This window comes from Somniosus microcephalus, unplaced genomic scaffold (assembly GCF_052327205.1).
Source record: "Somniosus microcephalus isolate GS21.2 unplaced genomic scaffold, FLI_Smic_1.0 unresolved_chr1, whole genome shotgun sequence".
NCBI classification, from domain to species: Eukaryota; Metazoa; Chordata; class Chondrichthyes; order Squaliformes; family Somniosidae; genus Somniosus; species Somniosus microcephalus.
The window spans coordinates 153,934,735-153,950,768 of NW_028225179.1; the positions used below are offsets into that span (position 1 = coordinate 153,934,735).

General features: G+C 49.7%; 1 pseudogene across 1 annotated transcript in view; it reads right to left on the reverse strand.

The window, feature by feature from the left end:
• The window catches only part of LOC147096273 (butyrophilin subfamily 3 member A3-like), a 62,657-nt pseudogene that overhangs the window by 40,674 nt on the left and 5,949 nt on the right, over positions 1–16,034 (reverse strand). The window contains exon 2 of the transcript XR_015074600.1: positions 10,570–10,662. The product of XR_015074600.1 is annotated as a butyrophilin subfamily 3 member A3-like (transcript). The remainder of the gene's footprint in view (positions 1–10,569; positions 10,663–16,034) is intronic.

Consider the following 16,034-nt stretch of genomic DNA (forward strand, 5'->3'; position numbering starts at 1 on the left):
TTGTGGCTGTCCTGAAGGACCACTTGAACCCTACACCGTTGATGTTGGCTGAACGATTCAAATTCTATGCGAGAACGCAACGGAAAGACGAAAGCAACGCGGAATACTTGGTTGAACTGCGGAGGCTAGCGAAAGACTGTCAGTTTAGGGACAACCTGGAAGAGGCACTGAGAGACAAATTCATGTGCGGAATGTTGAAGGAAGAAACACAAAAACGACTGCTTGAAGAGAACGATCTTCCACTTGATAAGGCTGTCCTTATCGCAGCATCAAGCGAAGCCGCAGTGAAAGGAACTGCGGAAATGCAGCTAAAGGCAGCGGCACTCAGGGTACAACAAATTACTTCGGGTACAACGAAATGCTATCGTTGTGGAAAGACAACACACGACCAGAACCAATGCTGGTTTAAAAACCAAGAATGTAGGAAATGTGGCAAGCTTGGTCACATAGCTAAGGTATGCCGGTCAGGAAAGAAGACCAACAATAATGAGTCACCACAAAAGAGGTACAGAAAGGTACATGAGGTGACTAGGAAGAGTCCGGAAGAACAGAATTCGGACTCACACTCCAACTGCAAGGAACTGGATAGTCTGAGAATTCACAATGTGAGTAATGAAGCTGACCGACAAGCTATCTGGATCACACTACAGATTGCAAAAGTCCAAGTGAAAATGGAAGTGGACACCGGATTGGCGTTGACGGTCATGAATAAGCATGATTATAAAAAGTTATTCAAGCATATTCCCCTACGGGATACGGAACTAGTATTGAAGACATACACGGGGCACAAAGTATACCCCATCGGAAAGATAGAAGTCAAGGTGAGATACAAGGACAAAGAGCACCAAAGGATGGACCTGTATGTGTTGCCTGAGGGAGGTCCACCACTTCTGGGACGGGAGTGGATCAGGAAAATAAAGATAGACTGGCATTCACTAAACACCATGACGGTAGATTCCGGAAAGGAAGATGTCAAACCTGAACGGTTATCCAGAATATTAGACGAAGCTAAAGAAGTATTCCAGCAAGGACTGGGAACACTGCGAGGAATTAAAGCAAAGGTTAAGATTGCAGAACATGCAAGCCCAAAATTTTTCAAAGCCAGATCGGTACCTTACGTGATACGACCTGCTGTGGAGGCAGAACTGGAAGAACTTGAACGATCAGGGGTACTGTCAAAAGTGGACTGGAGTGAGTGGGCCACACCCATTGTTCCCGTCATGAAGTCTTCACCAAGTAACAAGCCAGGGGGACCGGGGAAGGTCCGCATCTGCGGAGACTTCAAGATCACAGTGAATCCGGTGCTTCACACGGTACAATACCCGCTTTCGCGGATTGAAGATATCTTTGCTTCGTTGGCTGGAGGGAAACACTTCACCAAGATAGACCTGGCACAGGCATACTTACAAATGGAAGTCGAGGAAGAGTCGCGTCAGTACCTCACCATCAACACACACAGAGGCTTGTATCGTTATAATAGACTGGTTTTTGGGGTAGCTTCGGCTCCAGCAATTTGGCAGAGGGCCATGGAGCAGGTATTACAAGGAATTCCAAGCACGCAGTGTTACTTAGACGATATCCTGATTACGGGAGAAGATGAGGAAGAACACCTCACAAATTTGAAACTGGTGCTCACTAGGTTGAAGGAATATGGCCTTCAAGTTAATCGCAAGAAATGTGAGTTTTTCCAAAAACGAATCTCGTACTGCGGTCATGTCATTGACCGAGAGGGGCTGCCCAATCACCTGACAAGATAGAAGCTGTCGTGAAGGCCCCCGCTCCGGAAAACGTATCACAGTTAAGATCATTCTTGGGGTTGATTAATTATTATCACAAGTTTCTGCCGAATCTATCCACGGTGCTGCATCCGCTGAGTGCTCTGTTGCGGAAAGAGGTACCATGGAAGTGGAGTGAGGAATGTAAAAAGGCCTTTCGCAGAAGCAAGGCGTTGATTACCTCTGAAGAAGTGTTGGCTCATTTCAACCCAACGTTACCTCTTCGTCTAGCTTGTGATGCTTCCCCCTATGGAATTGGAGCAGTACTTTCACACAAGTTACCAAATGGCTCGGAAAGGCCAGTGGCATTCGCGTCCCGATCATTGACCTCCGCGGAGCGAAATTATGCTCAAATAGATAGGGAGGCCCTCAGCCTTGTGTGGGGCGTAAAGAAATTCAATCATTACCTGCAGGGCAAGAAGTTCACATTACTGACAGACCACCAGCCGTTGGTGTCCATATTCAACCCTAACAAGGCCATTTCCACCATGACAGCGCAAAGGTTACAGAGGTGGTCCGTGTTACTTGGGGCACACCAATATGACATCGAATACAAAAGGTCCAAACAGCATGGAAATGCTGATGGGTTATCGCGCTTGCCATTGCCGATAGTAGAAGAAGCGACTACAGTGGACCCGGGAGAGCTGTTCCACTCATCCATAGTGGAATGTCTACCAGTAACAAATTCGATGATCGAAAACGAAACAAGAAATGACCCGACTCTTTCACGAGTCTATGATTTAACGGTGGAGGGATGGCCAGCACAGGGCGAACCAACGCTGCCAGCATTTTTGCAGAGAAAAGAACAGCTGTCAGTGTGTCGAGGAACCCTGATGTGTGGATCTAGAGTGGTGATTCCACCCAAACTTCAACAGAAGGTGTTAAAGGAGCAGCACGAGGGACATCTGGGTGGAGTGAAAATGAAGAACCTAGCAAGAGCGTTCGTGTGGTGGCCAGGCATTGATGGGGACATCAAAGAAATCACTAAGAGCTGTCTAGGATGCCAGAAGGTCCAAAACGCGCCACCACAGGCTCCTCTGCATCCATGGGAGTGGCCCTCATCTCCTTGGCAAAGGGTACACATCGACTTTGCTGGTCCATTTATGGACTCAATGTTTCTAATAGCAGTGGATGCACACTCCAAGTGGCCGGAGGTAATAAAGATGTCCACCACCACCACGGAAAAAACCATCACAGTGTTAAGGACCATGTTTGCTAGGAATGGGCTGCCGGAACAGATCTGTTCTGATAATGGACCGCAATTTGTGTCCGAAGAATTCAAGAAATTCTTAAGGAGCAATGGGGTTAAGCACTACACGTCAGCCCCATACCATCCCGCCTCCAATGGATTGGCTGAAAGGTTTGTCCAGACCTTCAAGAAGGCCATAAAGGCCATGGGTAATGAAGCCATTAACTTACAACATAAGGTGGATAGCTTCTTGTTGGCGTACAGGAATGCAACACATGCGGTCACAAATCAAACTCCCGCCATGATGTTTTTTAATAGACGACTAAGATGCCGGCTGGATTTGCTTAAGCCAAACGTCAGAAGGGACGTAGAAAACCGGCAATTCCAGGGCATGAATGAAAGGCCAACTAGATCTTTTCAGATAGGTCAACAAGTTTTGGCCCGGGACTACCGTACCGAGAAATGGCAGCCTGGAACTATTGGAAAAAGGCTAGGGCCGTTGATGTATACGGTGGACATTGGGGACAGTATAATAAGGCGCCATGTTGACCAGATCATAGGGTCAGCCACAAATGGCCAATCTACTCCACCACCTTACACGGTTAATGTTGAGACAGAGATACCCAGAACACCTACCTCCGATCTGGTAATACTGGAATCAGATGAACCTGACACTGTCCTTCAAGCCGAATCGACCTTGCCAGAAGCACCTGCTACCCCGCCGGGAGTTACGACACCACCGAGGCGTTATCCGGACAGAGTCCGGAAACCTCCAGAGAGACTGAATCTGTGAACTGTCTTGCATAAAGTTGTATATATGTTATAATGTATGTTTAATGGGGAATCAGTATGTTGTAAGCTAAAAAGGGAGGATTGTAGTGTATGTACCCGTCTACCTTTAAGAGAACTATTGTATGTAACCGTCTACCTTTAAGAGAACTACTTTAGGTGTTGCACTACTTTGTTGGCTTCTGTATGCTGTAATACCGACGGTGACCACACCGGTATATAAGTGCTGTGTCAGGAGTTATTGGGCAGATTCGCCCTGACCTTCGAATAGTAAAGTCCTGTTGTATGTTACTCCTGAAGTCTGTGTTGGAATTAACTGCACAACCCACAGACTTTACAAATACGATATCTGTTTCTTAAAAAATTCGCACTTGGGGCGGTTGGCTCGCAGTCCATGTTCCCGTAGTCTAGTGAGCACCTGTTCTAGGTTGTTAAGGTGTTCACTGTCATCTTCACCTGTCACAAGGATGTCGTCCAAGTAACACCGAGTCCCCGGAATCCCTTGCAGGGCTTGTTCCATCGCTCTTTGCCATATCGCCGGAGCCGATGCTACTCCGAATACCAATCGATGATACTGGTAAAGACCTTTGTGAGTGTTTATCGTGAGATACTTCCTAGAGGACTCTTCAACCTCCATCTGCAAATATGCTTGTGCTAGGTCAATTTTTGTAAAACGCTTCCCTCCAGACAGTGAGGCGAAGATGTCTTCTATCCTTGGAAGAGGATATTGTACTGTGTGAAGGACAGGGTTCACCGTCACCTTGAAATCCCCACAGATGCAAATCTTCCTTGGCTCTCCGGACTTATTGCTTAACGTTTTCTTCATGACAGGAACGATGGGTGTCGCCCACTCGCTCCAGTCGACCTTAGGCAACACGCCCGCCTTCTCCAGATTCTCCAGTTCTGCCTCGACGGCTGGGCGAATTGCATATGGTACTGGTCTTGCTTTGAAAAACTTGGGAACTGCATTCTCTTCTATTTTTAACGAGGCGGTTACGCCTTTAAGCGTGCCCAGTTCTTGTTGAAATACCTCTTTGGCGTTAGCTAAGATTGTTGCCAATCGTCCAGGAGTGACGTCTTCATCTTTTTTACCGTCCACCGTCATTGCATGAATGGAATGTCAATCTAAGTTTATCTTCCTGATCCATTCCCATCCCAATAACGGTGGTCCACCATTTGGCAGTATGTAGAGATACAATTTCCGTATTTTCTTGCCATTGTATTCGACAGGCACCCTTATTTTTCCTCTGGGGTATACTTTTTGCCCCGTATACGTCGTCAAGACGATGGATGTCTCTCTCAAGGGTATGTGTGAAAATAGCTGCTCGTAGTCTCGTCGATTCATGACGGTTAGCGCTGATCCTGTATCCAATTCCATTTTAACTTGGGACCCTGCTATCGTGAGAGTGACCCAAATGGTTCGGTGATCCTCTTTTGCGATTACATTGTGAAGTTTGAGACAGCTTAGTCTCCTGTTTCCAGATTCGCTATTGCTCATCTGGTCTTTGGAACTACTGTCCGTCATCTTTTGTACTTTCTTGTACGGTTCCTTAGTAGCCTTTTTGTTGTCTCTGGTCTTCTTCCCAGACCTACAAACTCATGCAATGTGTCCGATCTTCCCGCATTGTCTGCATATTTTGTCTTTGGACCAGCAGTCCTTCTGGTCATGGTTAGTTCTGCCGCAGCGATAACATTTTGCAAATCCCCGTGTCATTTCGTGGGTGCCGTATTCCTGTGGTTTTTGTTGAATTTCTGCAGCTCCCCTGGCTGCTGCTTCATACGATACTGCCACGCTGAAAGCCTTATCTAGCGTCAGCTCTTTTTCTGCGAGTAACTTCTTCTGTGTTCCTTCACTCAGGAGTCCACAGACAAATTTGTCCCGAAGGGTATCTGACAGTCCTGCTCCGAACTGGCAGTGCTTTGATAGCTTGCGTAGTTCCGTAAGATACTCAGCATTGCTCTCATCTTTGTGCTGAGTTCTCCTGTGGAATTTAAATCTTTCTGCTATCAACAGCAGTGCAGGGTTTAAGTGCTCCTGTAGATCAGCAACAATTTCGTTAAAACTCTTCGCCTTCGGTTTGGCTGGAGTAGTCAGATCCCGCAATAGGCCGTACGTTCTAGCGCCCATTAAGTTTAGCAATATTGATGCCTTTTTCCCCTCCGCTATTTCATTTGCCTCGAAATATACCTCGACTCTTTCCACATACGTGGTCCAGTCCTCTAATGTATTATCAAAAGCAGTGATACAGCCAGTCTTCGGCATCTTGCAAATCTAAAATGGCGCCTCCCGCGCTTTGCCTTCTTCCCCGATTTAACAAAATGGCGCCTCCCGCGCTTTGTCTTCTTCCCCGCTGTTGTTAGCGCTGCTTTCCACGGTTTCTTGCGCGTATTCTTTTTCTTTTATTATTTTCCCGTCGTGGAGCGGACCCTCTGGGACACTTCCCTCCCTCTTCTTAGGTCCGAACGCTGCCCGGCTTCGAAACACCGGCCGCGCCCTGTGTGCTCCACCCTCTCTCTCTCTCTTTGCTTCCCGACTCGCTGCCCGGCCCCGTTGAAAGGCCACCCGATCAATCTTCAGCCCGCCGCAGCCCAGGAAGGATCAGAGCGCTACCTGCCACCAGCCCGATTAGCTGGGAAACGACGGACCGAGGAACCCAGCCTGGCTCTGGAAATTCGCTCCTGCAAAGCCTTGAACCCGATGATTGACGGTCGACGCCCGTTTCTCGAGTTTCAATGGACTCTATTTCTTTTTCTTTTTCTTTCTTCTGGCTCCGACCTTCAACAACGTCGTCGGAGCTGCCGCCGAGTTGCAGGTAAGTACGTTTCTTACTCGTCGCCAGTGTTAAGTCCGTAAATGATTGACACATGGACTAGCAGGAGTGAAAACAAACTGATCTTTACTGGTGGAAGTCCATAACGAAACTAAACAACAGAGGCTCTCTAGCGCCTTTTATACAGGGGTGGTCACTGCCGGTACTGCAGTCTGAGACCAGTTATTCTCTTAAAGGTACATACACAACAATAGGGCGCTGTGGTCACGTGGCGGATCCAATTTCTGCCTGCAAAAGCCTTGAACTCTGTTGACGTGAAGGCTGCTCCATTGTCCGAAACTAGCACGTCGGGGACCCCATGTGTGGCAAACAGCAAACGCAACGCGTTGATCATTGCACTGGATGTCATGGAGCTCACGATAGCCACCTCCAGCCATTTCGAATGAGAATCCACCACTATCAAAAAGACCTTCCCCTGAAATGGCCCTGCAAAGTCAATGTGGAGTCTTGACCATTTACGAGTGGTCCACTCCCAGGGGTGAAGGGGAGCCTTGGATGGGCTATGGCGAGTCAGCTGACATGTCTCACAGCTCTTTACCACCTCCTCCACGTCTCGGTCCAACCCCGGCCACCAGACGTAGCTTCTCGCCAACGCCTTCATGTGCACAATCCCAGGGTGTGAGTCATGCAGCATTTTCAGCACCTCCTCTCTTGCGGCGGCAGGAACCACCACACGGCTTCCCCAGAGCACGCAGTTCTTGTGTGCAGACATTTCATGGCGCCTCTGAACGAAGGGCTTGAAATGCTCCTCCTGGACCTCGGAGGGCCAGCCATGCAGCAGCCAGTGTAGCACCCGTGATAAGACTGGATCTTTCTGTGTGAGGCTGCCAATCCGCTGGGCATGGAGTGGGGCCTCCGGAACCTCCTCCAGTAGCAGCACCTCCAGGGGTGGTGGCGTCTCAGCCAGCGGCCGGTTCAAAGGCAAGCGACTCAGAGCATCAGCATTAGCCAGCATCTTCCCAGGCCTGCAAAGTTCATAACTGTAGGCCCCCAACATCAGACTCCACCGAAGCATACACGGTGATATGATCTGGGGCATGGGCTTGGAGTGATGCAGGAGCCCCAAGAGTGGCTTGTGGTCTGTGTAGATGACGAACTGTCTCCCTAACAGGTACTGGCTGAACTTCTTTACCCCAAATATGATGGCTAGGGCCTTCTTGTCAATCTGGGCGTAATTACGTTCTGTTGTTGAGAGTGTTCTTGAGGCAAAACTGATAGAGCCAGATGGCCGGGAAGCGCCTATGTGACCCAACAGAGCTCCCAGCCCGTATGGTGAGGCATCACACACCAACACCAATGGCTTGTTTTCATCATAGTGTGCCAGAACCTTATCTGCTTGTAGCAGTTCCTTTGCCTGTCTGTAGGCTGTTTCATGAGCTGAGGTCCAGTTCCACACTGTTGCTTGGTCTAACAGCCTGTGCAGTGGCTCTAAGATTGTGGCTTTGCCTTTGAGAAAACAACTGTAGAAGTTTAACAGTCCGAGGAATGCCTGCAGTTCGGTCTTGTTCTTGGGGGTGGGAGCGCTCCTGATAGCCTCCACCTTCTCCGTAGTCGGATGCACACCGTCTTTGTCCACTCGGAATCCCAAGAACTCCACCCCATTGGCAGCGAACACACATTTCTCCTTCTGAAGGTGTAGTCCTACCTCAGCCAGCCGGCGTAGTACTTCCTGCAGCCGCTCATCATAGGCTTCCTGTGTCTTGCCTGTAATCAGTATGTCATCCAAGTAAGGCTGAACTCCCGGAACACCAGCCAACTGGGTGTCCATGAACCTCTGAAAGATTGCCACAGCCGTAGACACCCCAAACTGCAGCCTTGTGGCTCGGAAAAGTCCTCTGTGGGTGTTGATTGTCAACAGTTCGGCTGACTCTTCATCCAGGACCAGTTGCTGGTATGCTTGCTTGAGATCCAGCTTGGTGAACAGAGTGCCTCCAGCCAGTGTTGAAAACAGCTCTGTAACTGTTGGTAAGGGATAAACATCTGGTAACACAGCAGTATTAACCGTACATCTGTAATCTCCACAGATTCGCAGGCCCCCATCCTTCTTTGCAATGGGTACGATAGGGGTGGCCCAACGGGAGTTCTTCACTGGCAAGAGAACCCCTTGGTTCACCAGCTTATCCAGGGCCTCATCCAGCTTCTTGCGCAACGCAAAAGGAACTGGTCGCGCCTTGAAGAACTTAGGTGCTACCCCTGGGTCCACTTCGATTGAGACTGGCAGTCCCCGACAGGCCCCGAACTCACCAAAAACCTCTTCATAGTTCTCCAACATAGGCATTATGGGCTGTCGCTGTACCGTGTGTACTCCTGTCACTTCAATACCGAGGGGCTCAAACCAATCTCTGCCCAGCAGGCTTGTGCCCTGCCCCGCCACCACATAAAGTGGAAGTGTGTCCTTGACTGCCTGATACTTAACTTCCACATGAATCATACCCAGCACCTGGAGTTGAGCTTGGGACCACTGCCGTAGCATGCCACTGACCTGAGCCATCGCCGGGGGTTCACTTGGTCACAGCCTATTGTAAGTCTCTTCACTTATCAACGAACACGCTGAGCCTGAATCCACCTCCATGCAGAGTGGTGCCCCATTCATGATCACATTTGCCGTGTATCCCCACCGTCTGTGGGGTAGCTGCTCAGCTTCCGTGGTATACACTGTGTACTCATCGTTGTCCTCCAGTGTCAGGGTGTGTGTCTGCGATGCTTGTGTTGGCTCTGCTACAGCAGCCTGAGCTTTCTTCATGCAGACACAAGCTATGTGTCCTCTTTTCTTACAGAAATGACATACCGCTGACACAAATTTGCATGTAGTGGAACCATGGAGAGCCCCACAGCGGAAACATTTTCATCCTGTCTCTTTAGTTGCCTCCATGTCTCTCGCAGCAGCAGCTGCGTGTGTGGTCTTGTGCACCTCCTCAGCGGCCTGAGATGGTGCTGCCTCTGTACGGAGCATACGTGTGTTCATCGATGCAGCCTCTGCTGCTAAAGCCTTCTCCTCGGCCAGCTGGAACGTCAGGGCCTTCTCCGCTAACAGCTGTCTCTGCAATGCCGAGTCCAGCACCCCACACACAATCCGATCACGGAGCATATTGTCTAACTGGTCACCAAAATTACAATGTAATGAGCGTTTCCTCAACTCAGCAATGTAACTTGAAATAGATTGTCCAGGCTGTTGTTTACAATTGTGAAAATGGAAACGCTGCACAATCTCTGAGGGTTTTGGGTTAAAATGTTTCTGCAGCTTCTCAATCAAATCAGCATAATCCACCTCACTAGGTTTACGAGGAGCCACCAATGAACGCAGGACGGAGTAAGTAGCAGCTCCGCATACACTTAGCAACACTGAGCGCTTCTTCTCTTCTTTGTCAATATTATTGGCCTCAAAGAAACACCCCAGTCTTTCTGCATATTCCTCCCATGAACTGTCCTTATCCCCAGAGAACTCTTCAATACATCCCAAGGTCGTCATAGTTTTAATGTGCACTGTCCCTTTAAGATCCACGGACTTTTTCTTTTTTTTAAATTCTTTTTCTCCTCCGGCCAGAGTTACGGTAGCTACACTCACGGTAGTTGCCTGGCCCGCACAATACTCTGTCCACCGTCTACGTCGCAGCTAGCCAACTATCAAAATGCCGTTGATGTTGCTAGCTGAGTGGCCCACTCGTCGCAATTTCCAATATCACGGCCGTAGGTTCGCATGTCTATCTCCGTCCTTCTAGAGAGTTCAACAGCCGCCTCGTCGCCAGTATTGCATCTTGACCGAACAGTAATGAATAGAGGAGACGGAATGTACCTTTTACTATTTACTGAGTAAGTGGGTGGACATTACAGCACATTGTCTTTCACTTTCAGTTTGGGGTTCTGCCATGCAGACAAAGTAAAACCGAGCCCCCCAGCACCCCCTTCAGGTAACACCCGGGAACTGGGACAAACTTAATTGAAGCAAAACTCAAAACACAACAGTTTGGGCATTGGTGTCTCTCACCAGCCAGTGTAGAATGGATCCCAAGGAGAATCAGAAGCAGGACCCAGGGCTCCATCCTCTCAACGAAGAACCTGAAGCCTGTCCGTGAAGGCCCTGAAAAAACAAGAGGTTTCGTTAGGAATCGACATGCGCCTCCTTCACTCTCGAGCCACACCAGAGGTTGCGATGAGCCGTGAGGGGCCTTGGTGCACAGGGTGGGGGAGACACGGTTCTTTGCCAGTGGTGGAGGGGCCCCCTTAGCTTCCATCTGGGAACCCGCCTCAGACCACACTTTCGCCCTGGCTCGCTGGTGCCGCAGCGAGCTCGCACCAGGTCCTGCCCCCAACCCCTCGATTGCACTGCTGTAACAGGAGGGCGAAGCCCGACACTGGATTTAGAGACTCAGCACTCACAAATAGCAACCTCTGCCCTCTGACCGGCACCCTCCGACCTCTGACCACTGACTGGCAACCTCTGCCCGCTGACAGGCACCCTCTGACCTCTTCCCACTGACTGGCAACCTCTGCCCTCTCACTGGCACCCTCTGACCGGAACCCACTGCCCTCCGACCGGCAGCCTCTGCCCTCTGATCGCCTGCTCGCTAACAGGCAACCTCTGCCCTCCTCATTAACCCTTCATAGACTCAGTGGCGGATTAACAATCTCAAACCAAACTGAACGCGGGCGGAGAGTCGGCAGTCACATGGCCCTCGCTGTGGGGCATCGCCCGGGGTGAGGGTGGCACACTGCTCCCTCTCGAGGCTTCAGGGGCCTCACTGGTGACACGTTGACTGGATTGGAAGGTCGTTCCTCAGGCAGCTGGTCGAACCTGTGCTCAGTGGTTCTTGCAGGTGAGAGCGGGTCTCCGGGTCCCTGGAATCATCGGAGAATCTGTCTCGGCAATCAGACAAACACGAACAGCAGACTGGATTTTGTACGTGACGTACAGATCCACTCCAGGTTTCACAGCCAACAACTGATGAAGTGCATTAATCAGCTCCAGGTTTATATACTGACCCTTCCTCACTCACCCCCTTATATACGGACTGTGCAAATACTGGCACACACCCAGCGGCCCCCCCTGTAAATACTGACACACTCCCCGAGACGCCCTGTAAATACTGACACACTCCCCGAGACGCCCTGTAAATACTGACACACTCCCAGAAACCCCCTGTAAATATTGACACACTCCCAGAGACCCCCTGTAAATACTGACACACTGCCAGACACCCCCCTGTAAATAATGACACACTCCCGGAGACCCCCTGTAAATACTGACACACACCCCGAGACCCCCAGTAAATACTGACACACACCCCGAGACCCCCAGTAAATACTGACACACACCCCGAGACCCCCAGTAAATACTGACACACTCCCAGAAACCCCCTGTAAATACTGACACAATCCCAGAGACGCCCTGTAAATACTGACACACTCCCAGAGACACCCTGTAAATACTGACACACTCCCAGAGACACCCTGTAAATACTGACACACTCCCAGAAACCCCCTGTAAACACTGACACACTCCCAGAGACACCCTGTAAATACTGACACAATCCCAGAGACGCCCTGTAAATACTGACACAATCCCAGAGACGCCCTGTAAATACTGACACACTCCCAGAGACACCCTGTAAATACTGACACACTCCCAGAGACACCCTGTAAATACTAACACACTCCCAGAGACCCCCTGTAAATACTGACACACTCCCAGAAACCCCCTGTAAATACTGACACACTCCCAGAGACCCCCTGTAAATACTGACACACTCCCAGAGACCCCCTGTAAATACTAACACACTCCCAGAGACCCCCTGTAAATACTGACACATTCCCAGAGACCCCCTGTAAATACTGACACACTCCCAGAGACCCCTCTGTAAATACTGACACACTCCCAGAGACCCCCTGTAAACACTGACACACTCCCAGAGACCCCCTGTAAATACTGACACACTCCCAGAGACCCCCTGTAAACACTGACACACTCCCAGAAACCCCCTGTAAATACTGACACACTCCCAGAAACCCCCTGTAAATGCTGACACAATCCCAGAGACCCCCTGTAAATACTGACACACTCCCAGAGACGCCCTGTAAATACTGACACACTCCCAGAGACACCCTGTAAATACTGACACACTCCCAGAGACACCCTGTAAATACTAACACACTCCCAGAGACCCCCTGTAAATACTGACACACTCCCAGAAACCCCCTGTAAATACTGACACACTCCCAGAGACCCCCTGTAAATACTGACACACTCCCAGAGACCCCCTGTAAATACTAACACACTCCCAGAGACCCCCTGTAAATACTGACACATTCCCAGAGACCCCCTGTAAATACTGACACACTCCCAGAGACCCCTCTGTAAATACTGACACACTCCCAGAGACCCCCTGTAAACACTGACACACTCCCAGAGACCCCCTGTAAATACTGACACACTCCCAGAGACCCCCTGTAAACACTGACACACTCCCAGAAACCCCCTGTAAATACTGACACACTCCCAGAAACCCCCTGTAAATGCTGACACAATCCCAGAGACCCCCTGTAAATACTGACACACTCCCAGAGACCCCCTGTAAATACTGACACACTCCCAGGGACCCCCCGTAAATACTGACACACTCCCAGAGACTCCCTGTAAATACTGACACACTCCCAGGGACACCCCTGTAAATACTGACACACTCCCAGAGACTCCCTGTAAATACTGACACACTCCCAGAGACCCCCTGTAAATACTGACACACTCCCAGAGACCCCCTGTAAATACTGACACAATCCCAGAGACCCCCTGTAAATACTGACACACTCCCAGGGACAGCCCTGTAAATACTGACACACTCCCAGAGACCCCGTGTAAAAAAAAAATTTTTTATTCATTGATGGGATGTGGGCGTCGCTGGCTAGGCCTGCATTTAGTGCCCATCCCTAATTGCCCTTGAGAAGATGGTGGTGAGCCGCCTTCTTGAACCGCTGCAGTCCATATGGTGTAGGTACACCCACAATGCTGTTAGGGAGGGAGTTTCAGGATTTTGTCCCAGCGACAGTGAAGGAACGGCGATACAGGATCAAGTCAGGATGGTGTGTGGCTTGGAGGGGAACTTGTAGGTGGTGATGTTCCCATGCGTCTGCTGCCCTTTTCCTTCTAAGTGGTAGAGGTCGCGGGTTTGGAAGGTGCTGTTGAAGCAGCTTTGGCGAGTTGCTGCAGTGCATCTTGTAGATGGTACACACTGCAGCCACAGTGCGTCGGTGGTGGAGGGAGTGAATGTTGAAGGTGCTGGATGGAGTGCCAATCAAGTGGGCTGCTGTATCCTGAATGGTGTCAAGCTTCTTGAGTGTTGTTGGAGCTGCACTCATCCAGGCAAGTGGAGAGTATTCCATCACACTCCTGACTTGTGCCTTGTAGATGGTTGAAAAGCCTTGGGGAGGCAGGAGGTGAGACACTTGCCCCAGAATTCCCAGCCTCTGGCCTGCTCTTGTAGCCACAGTATTTATATGGCTGGTCCAGTTCAGTTTCTGATCAATGGTAACCCCCAGGATGTTGATAGTGGGGGATTCAGCGATGGTAATGCCATTGAATGTCAAGGGGAGATGGTTAGAGTCTCGCTTGGTGGAGATGGTCATTGCCTGGCACTTGTGTGGTGCGAATGTTACTTGCCACTTGTCAGCCCAAGTCTGAATGTTGTCCAGGTCTTGCTGCATGTGGACACGGACTGCGTCAGTATCTGACGAGTCTCAAATTGTGCTGAACAGTGTGCAATCATCAGCGAACATCCCCACTTCTGACCTTATGATGGAGGGAAGGTCATTGATGAAACAGCTGAAGATGGTTGGACCTAGGACACTGCCCTGAGGAAATACTGACACACTCCCCGAGACCCCCGTGTAAATACTGACACACTCCCCGAGACCCCCCTGTAAATACTGACACACTCCCCGAGACCCCCAGTAAATACTGACACACTCCCAGGGACCCCCCTGTAAATACTGACACACTCCCAGAGACACCTTGTAAACACTGACACACTTCCTGAGACCCCCCTGTAAATACTGACACACTTCCCGAGACCCCCCTGTAAATACTGACACACTTCCCGAGACCCCCCTGCAAATACTGACACACTTCCCGAGACCCCCCTGTAAATACTGACACACTTCCCGAGACCCCCCTGTAAATACTGACACACTCCCAGAGAGCCCCCTGTAAATACTGACACACTCCCAGAGACACACTGTAAATACTGACACACTTCCTGAGACCCCCCTGTAAATACTGACACACTCCCGGGGACCCCCCTGTAAATACTGACACACTCCCGGGGACCCCCCTGTAAATACTGACACACTCCCGGGAACCCCCCTGTAAATACTGACACACTCCCGGGGACCCCCCTGTAAATACTGACACACTCCCGGGGACCCCCCTGTAAATACTGACACACTCCCAGAGACCCCCTGTAAATACTGACACACTTCCTGAGACCCCCCTGTAAATACTAACACACTCCCAGAGACCCCCTGTAAATACTGACACACTCCCGGGGACCCCCCTGTAAATACTGACACAATAATACAATACAATACAATACAAATCGCTTTATTGGCATGATAAGGTACATCTTATGTTGCCAAAGCATCAAAATACATTTATGGTTGAACACATAAACGCGGTTCCATTCATACAGTGTATAAACAGGTATATCCCTGAGTTTATAAATATATTTTCGCCTTGTTTATATATACTCTTGTCTTAGTTTACTGGTTGTCCCTCTGTTCATGGCAAGCTGTAACATAGTGTGCCGCCAGTGTTACACAGCTTCTCTCCTCCCCCAGTAGGAATGGGAGTTTTTGGTTGTCAGTCAGATTTCTGAATTCAGGGCATATTTGTGAGAATTTTTGATAGAAATTCTCTCTGATGCCCTGATATTTTCCACAGGCTGTGAGGAAGTGCATCTCTGTCTCAACTACTCCCTGACTGCAGTGAGAGCATATCCTGTCTTCTCTTGGCAGCCTGGTCTGCCTGTGTCTGCCTTTTTCGATCGCTAGGCTATGTTCGCTAAGTCTGTACCTTGTCAAGGTTCTTCTCAGTTTGTTATCCTTTACCATGGTCAGGTAATCAGCTATGTTGTATTGTCTGTTTAGGGCCAAGTAGCAATTGAGTTTGCTTTGGGTTTTTGTTGTTTCTGCCCAATATGACAGATATTTTTCCTTTTGCTTAGCGACGATTGTGTTGGGTCGAATTCTTTGTGTTACCCTGTCACTGTCCTGGGGCTGGTTATTGTTAGTATTGTTATTAGTTACTTTATTGAGTCCCAGGACTAGTTGACTGAGGGTATTCTTCTTTATGGTCAGCTCTTGGCATTTCAGGGCGTCGTAGTGATAGCATTGGGGGTTGCTCATTTGTAGGTGATTCCAAAATTTGGTGGCTCTTTTTTGGATAGTGATTATTAATGGGTA